The sequence below is a fragment of the Papio anubis genome, chromosome 7, assembly GCF_008728515.1.
Source record: "Papio anubis isolate 15944 chromosome 7, Panubis1.0, whole genome shotgun sequence".
NCBI classification, from domain to species: domain Eukaryota; kingdom Metazoa; phylum Chordata; class Mammalia; order Primates; family Cercopithecidae; genus Papio; species Papio anubis.
This window is the reverse complement of record NC_044982.1, coordinates 148,097,921-148,104,584: the sequence shown is the minus strand read 5'-3', so window position 1 is coordinate 148,104,584 and position 6,664 is coordinate 148,097,921. Positions and strand designations below refer to the sequence as shown.

General features: G+C 37.2%; 1 long non-coding RNA gene across 1 annotated transcript in view; it reads right to left on the bottom strand.

Annotated features, from left to right (window-relative positions):
• Positions 1 to 2,903: 2,903 nt before the first annotated feature.
• LOC103885753 overlaps positions 2,904 to 6,664 on the bottom strand; it is a 117,279-nt gene continuing 113,518 nt past the window's right edge. Inside the window, exons 4-5 of the long non-coding RNA XR_004185200.1 lie at positions 4,581 to 4,647; positions 2,904 to 3,830 (exon numbers count right to left, since the gene is read on the bottom strand). This is a non-coding gene — a long non-coding RNA (uncharacterized LOC103885753). The remainder of the gene's footprint in view (positions 3,831 to 4,580; positions 4,648 to 6,664) is intronic.

Below are 6,664 nucleotides of genomic sequence, written 5' to 3'. Positions count from 1 at the left end.
CTCCCAGGTACTTTAAAAAGTCAAGCATCACATCATTGTTAGGCGACTTATGTCTTTTGTTTCACATATTTCCTTTTTGTACATCACCTTTGCTCACCCAGGAAAGGCAAAGCCTAGTTTTTTGTTTGTTTGTTTGTTTTTGTTTGTTTGTTTGATGGAGTCTCACACTGTCACCCAGGCTGGACTGCCGTGGCATGATCTTGGCTCACTGCAACCTACACCTCCCGGGTTCAAGTGAGTCTCCAGCCTCCGCCTCCCAAGTAGCCGGAACTACAGGTGCCCGCCACCATGACCAGCTAATTCTCTCTCTCTCTTTTTTTTTTTTCTTTTGTATTTTTTGTAGAGACAGGGTTTCCGTACATTGGCCAGGCTGGTCTCGAACTCCTGACCTTGTGATCCGCCCACCTCAGCCTCTCAAAGTGTTGGGATTACAGGCGTGAGCCACCGCACCCAGCCAAGCCCAGCTGTTTATAACATTTTGACATTGTGTATTTCTGGATCCGATGGCCATACTCACTATTCTGATCATTTTTAAATGCCATTTAGGCATTTAGGTGTGTTTCTAGGAAACGTCATAAAAGATTTTAATTATCCAATTAAGATTTCTAAAACTTTTATGTAGGCAGACAAAGCTGCCAAAAAGATTTTCAAAATAAATCCTCTCTATTTTTGAGTTGGAAACGTAAATATTTTTGAACCTAGAATGCTGGAAGTTTAGAAGAGATTCTAAATAATGCTGAGTTTATAATCTGAGAAAAAGCATCAACCTAATTTCTTTAGGAGCTACCATCACTGACTTTTTGGCACATTGAGAGCTAACAGCAAAGGTTGTTTCTTGAAAGAAGATTTTTCACATTAGTGCAGCCTTAGAGAAAAATAATATTTATTTTCAATTTACTTGGCTTAAGGTTTCCTTCCTTTACTTTCAGCCTGTAAACATACCAGCACAATTTTCTCCTCCTGCAATGGGGGCTGGGGCATGTGAGGACAAGGTGTTTGTGTTGGACTTAAATATGGCCTTTTTGCTTAGTAGGTTAGAAAGCTGTGATAACAAGTCCAAAGTCAGAGGTCTAATTCCTACATGAAGCTTCAATCTTCTTGACTTTGAGGAAGACCCCAAAGGAAGTAAAAATTGCACAAATAACATTTCATTAGAGAAGGAAACTTTGCAAGTCCAAATTAAGGATGTTGCTTTGAGTGTGACATGGTGACAGGTAACAGAAAGACCCAAGTGGGCCAAAGGACAGTACAACGATGCCTGGCGGAGCATCGGGAAAGGAGGGTGGACCGCAGAGGCAAGGGGGAAGCGTTGTACAGACTGCATGATTTTTGTCTAAGGTCATTGCTATGGGCAGATCACAATAAACCCATTCCAGTTACTAAGGAAACAACTCAGAGGGTGGCAGGGCAGGGGTACCAGCTTGGGATCTTGTATTTATCTGTCATGGATTGTTGGGTAGCAAAACCAGAAATCAAACTCTCAAATATGTACCCCAGATTACAGCTATAATTTGGGGGAGAAAATAGTGTAGAATAAGGCCTCTGGGGTTAGAATCACAGTACAGTATCTGCTCTGTCTACCTCTGTGCATCCCTTTTTTCAGGAATGTCGTATACAACACAAAGCAGCTGTGGCGGCACTGCATCTACACACTTTATCCATCCCTGGTCTATGAGGACCAGTTACGCATGTCTTAAATCTTGTCAAGAGAGCACATTTTCTGCAATACTTACTAAAATTAAAAAGAAAAACCTCCTCCTATGATCATTTCACGGTCCTTTTCAACAGCCTTTAATAACTCTTATCTGATGAAGGTGGGAGTAGGGGAATCAAGAGAGGCAAGAGGGAAGTACCTTCTGGGGGACCTGTTCCCCACTTCCCTGGTGTCTGACTCTAGGAGTTGACTACATACCTGGAAGCGTGTGGGTTCGCCACTGTCTGAATCACTTCCCAGTCTTCAAGCACCAGTTTCTGGCTCAGTGATTCCCCAAGTCTGATTTTGACTCCCAGGATGTTAGAGCTCCCGCTTGAACCCAGCCCTGGACTGTACTTCCCTGAGTGGTTCAGCTGGACACTAGGCTCATCCCTAACATGTCACAGAACTCTCTACTGCAGAGGAATGCTTAGGCCTGCAAGGGGCGAGACTACGGCCTAAACTAAATTAGTTCCTGATGTTACCAGTACCCATACCTCCTACCCTTGGTCACCATGGCCCTTTGGCTATTTACAGGGATGTGCAGGGAAAATAAGGGTAGTAAGAAAATCATGCCTGCTAGGCTATGCATATCCCATCTTTAAGAGAGTACATTTTGTTAATACATAAATAAAAATTAATACTTTTTCCAATGGCTATTCATAATCCCTAACCACCCTAACTGCTCACACCTCATGATGGGGTGCAGGGGTGGGGCAAGGGAGACAGAAGTGTGCCTGTCTGAGGAAACCTGCCTCCTATATGGAGATGCTTCTTGGACATCTTTAATAAGATTATTTTGGTCTGGGGGGGCTCTTGGTATCCTGTGACACAAAGCAGGAATTCATGAACCCAGTGGTGGATATGTGCTTCCTTGACAGTTTGATGTCAAGGAAACTGCCTTTGCAGCCCGTCTGTCAAAAGATAGATAAACACCAACAATTTTATACATCTAACACATTACCTAGATGAAAACAAAGCATTTTACATCAAGAGGGTGTATAAGTTATCACCGGAAATACCTAATTCATATATTCAGAGAGTAGAATAGTGGTTACCAGGGGTTATAGTCTATCCTTAGCTGGGAGGATGGTTTGAACCCAGGAGATCAAGACTGCAGTGAGCTGTGATTGTGCCACTGTCCTCAGCCTGGATGACAGAATGAGACCCTTTCTCAAAAAAAAAAAAAAAAAAAAATAGTGTTCCTTTAAGTTAACCTCTTTTTATATGGCAGTGATTGTACAATACTATAAAATATATTTGAATTTGCTTTATTTGATGCATTTCTGAATATGATAAGCAAAGGGAATTTACATATGACATTTTGAACTAATTATGATTTAACTTGGGAAATATAGTCTTTGTCTTACAGAAATTATATGTATCTCCTCATGTCATGATAGAGATCACACTTAACATGGACTCTGAAGAGCTATCTGAATTTGTTCATTTTTGCTATAGTTGTGTAGGAGAATACAATTAATTGCACAAGGAAAGTACCCCAGAGTAGACTAAAGTCAAAAGTATATTAAAGTGCACCATATATGTAGTGTATTTCTCTAGAGTTCTCATAAATTTGGTGAGGCTTAATTGTGAGTTGCTCATAGTGTGAGTTCATTCTCTTAAGAATGGTGCAAGACTTGCTCAGTGCACTAGCTGAAAGAAACAACTTTTTTCTCCTCTCATTCTCTCAAAATGTGTGTGTTTGTGTGTGCATGGGTATGCTTGGTCTCTAGCTATTGGTATTAGAAAGTGTTGCTCACCTACTTGCAGACAAATGTTATTTTAAAATAGCAGCTAGAGATATAAATTAATTCAATAGGATTTCCTCTGGAAAGCCAATTAGAAATGATTTGAAGAAATTCACCTGGATGTAAAGTAATGCTTTATTTTTGTTTCTTTGTTTTCCACCCCTAGAGAGTAACACAGTAGATTCTTTGGAGTGTCCTGGTAGAGATGCAATACAGGCTGGAGCCCAAAAACTAGAGAAAGCAGTCCTGACACCCATAGATTTACATCAAGCCATTATTATGAATCAGAAAACAGAGATAAACAAAATTGTTCTAGAAGGGTATTTACCCAAAGTAATATAGACTTGTACATATATCTTCTGTGAATGTCTCCAAGTATGTGTTAGCTGAAAAATATAAATTTTACCAGGAATTTGTACAATTATTTCCATAATTGCCACCAAGGAATTTAAGCATCAGTTCGATAACTTAGCTATATATACTTCCATCTCTGCAAGTCCATGTTCTGTGAAACTTTCTTACAAAACAAAAAGGTATTTTTTTTAAGCTTTTGTTTTGTAATTTTGAAAACACTATTTTAGGACAAAAGACTGCTTGATTCAATCTAGATAAGCAAATACTCTAATTGATATAATTACCTACTAAACATAATATTTCTTATCCTATTTGTCCTCATTTTGAAAGAATGGAAGCCAGCATTTAAAAGCCAATGAAAACAGCAGAAATCAATGGAGTCATTCAGAAAGAACTTCTGGTAACTTCTAAAGGTGCAGCATTTTTAAAAAATTTAGTCTGCCTGTTATAAGCAATTTAAAATTTTCTTATTCTTCCTTATTTATGTAGACTCACAGCTTCTGACTAACCAATATTTTTTTAAAAAGCAAGAGTATATTTAATTAATGGACAGTTTAAATAAAAATATAGCTTCACGGTATATATTTATGAACCGCTGGATAGAAATGATATGGCTAGTTTAAGAAGAAAACATTTGTTTAGCAACTAAAGGTTTTCTTTTCTACTGTATAAACAGTTTATATCTTTTTCATTAAAACAATATTTAATATTTCTATTTTTGTGCATATTTATATGTGATACATATACACATTTAATCCATTAAAATAAATTTGCTAAATTACCTAATGCCATTAATACCAAGGTGTAGATCTTAGATCTCCTCTCCAAGGTCTAACAGATATGAGCTTCCTGATAAAAAGAAAAACAAAAAGCTCAAATAAAAAGGTCAACTGTCTTTACTCATGATATCTATTTTAATAAAACCCAATCATAAATATCTTTTCCAAATCTTGCAAAAGTTACGGATTAGATAGTGATTAGTTGTACTTGCACTGTGGGCTTGTCGATTAAGGTAGTGGATTCAAGCTTCCTGATGGAAACATCTTACCCTAATCCTCCCCAAACCAAACCTGAAGACACAATTCAAAACAAAGCGTCCAAAAAAAATTTTTTTTTCAGTTTTCATGGAATCTACTTCCATAACTGAAGCACTGCTGGCTAGCAACAACAGCAAAAACAAAAAGCAACAAGAAGCAAAAAGAAAATTATTATGGGGAGCAGAGTGCTACTAGCAGAGTGAAGCCCTTATGGCTAGAAGCAGAAACAAATAAAAACAACAACCTTAGAATTCTAAGACCCCAAATATGAGGGAAAAATTCAATGAATAAGTTTATCTTTTCCTTCTTCTAACTGGACCCAGTGAAAATAGCTACTGGGTGAAAATATGTGAAATGGAGTAAGTGGATGAAAAGATGATGCTCTCTGATGGACAAGAAGAATCCAGAGAGAAATACTGACCCAGACTAGATACTTCTATTTGGCATTATCTATCCAGCCAGCCAGCCAGCCATCTACCTACTGACCCATAGCTATCTAAATTAATATATATTTATATATTTTTACATATTAGTCTTTCCTATATATTTAATATAATTTATAATACAGGTATAATACTATATTACTACCTGATATATTACATTATATATAATACCTTATATAGTATAAGGTATGACTGTCTGTTTATGTATATGTATATGCAAGGAATCTAGGGAGCCTAATACCATATTCAGAAATCTATTCTATGCCATAGTTACCTCCATTGTCAGCCTATTTCTTACTGTGCATCAATCCCATGGGTCGATTTTATTTTCCATTTATTTATCTAAACATTTGGTGGTCTTTGAATCCTCTGTATACCACCACCCCACCCACACACATACAAGGAATAATATATAAGGAATTATATACAATAAAAATGAGGCATGCCTTGGAGATATTGTGGGTTTGGTTTCAGACCACTGCAATAAAGCAAATATTGCAATAAAGAAATCACATGAAGTTTTTGTTTCCCATTGCATATAAAGGTTATGTTTACTCTATACAGTAGCCTTTGAAGTGTACAATAGCATTAGGTCTAAGAAAGCCATGTACATATCTTAATTAAAATATTTTATTGCTAAAAATTGCTAACAATCATTTGAGTCTTCAGCAAGCTGTAATCTTTTTGCTGGTCAAGTGCCTTGCTTTGATGTTGAGGCCTGCTGACTGATCAGAGCGGTGATTGTTGAAGGTTGGGATGTCTGTGGCAATTTCTTAAAGTAAGACAATAATGTTTGCCACATCGATTGACTCTTTCTTTCATGAAACATTTCTCTGTAGCATACAATGCTATTTGATAGCATATCATCCATAGTAGAACTTCTTTCAAAATCAGAGCCAATATCCTCAATCCCTGCCACTGCTTTATCAATTTTCTAAATCCTTTGTTACCATTTCAGTAATGTTCACAGCATCTTCACCAGGAGTATATTCTATCTCAAGAAACCACTTTCTTTGCTCATCCATAAGAAGCAACTCAGATGTTTAAGTTTTATCATGAGATTGCAGCAATTCAGTCATATCTTCAGGCTTCACTTGTAATTATAGTTTTCTTGCTATTTCCATGACATCTGCCGTTACTTCCTCCACTGAAGTTGTGAGTCTCTCAAAGTCATCTGAGTGTTGGAATCAACTTCTTCCAAACTCCTGCTAATGTTGATATTTTGACCTCCTCCCATGAATCTCAAGTGTTCTTAATAACATCGAGAATGATGAAGGCCTTCCAGAAGGTTTTGAATTTATTTTGCCCAGATAATCAGATGAATCACTATCTGTGACGGTATGAAATGTATTTCTTAAATAATAAAACTTGAAAGTCCAAACTACT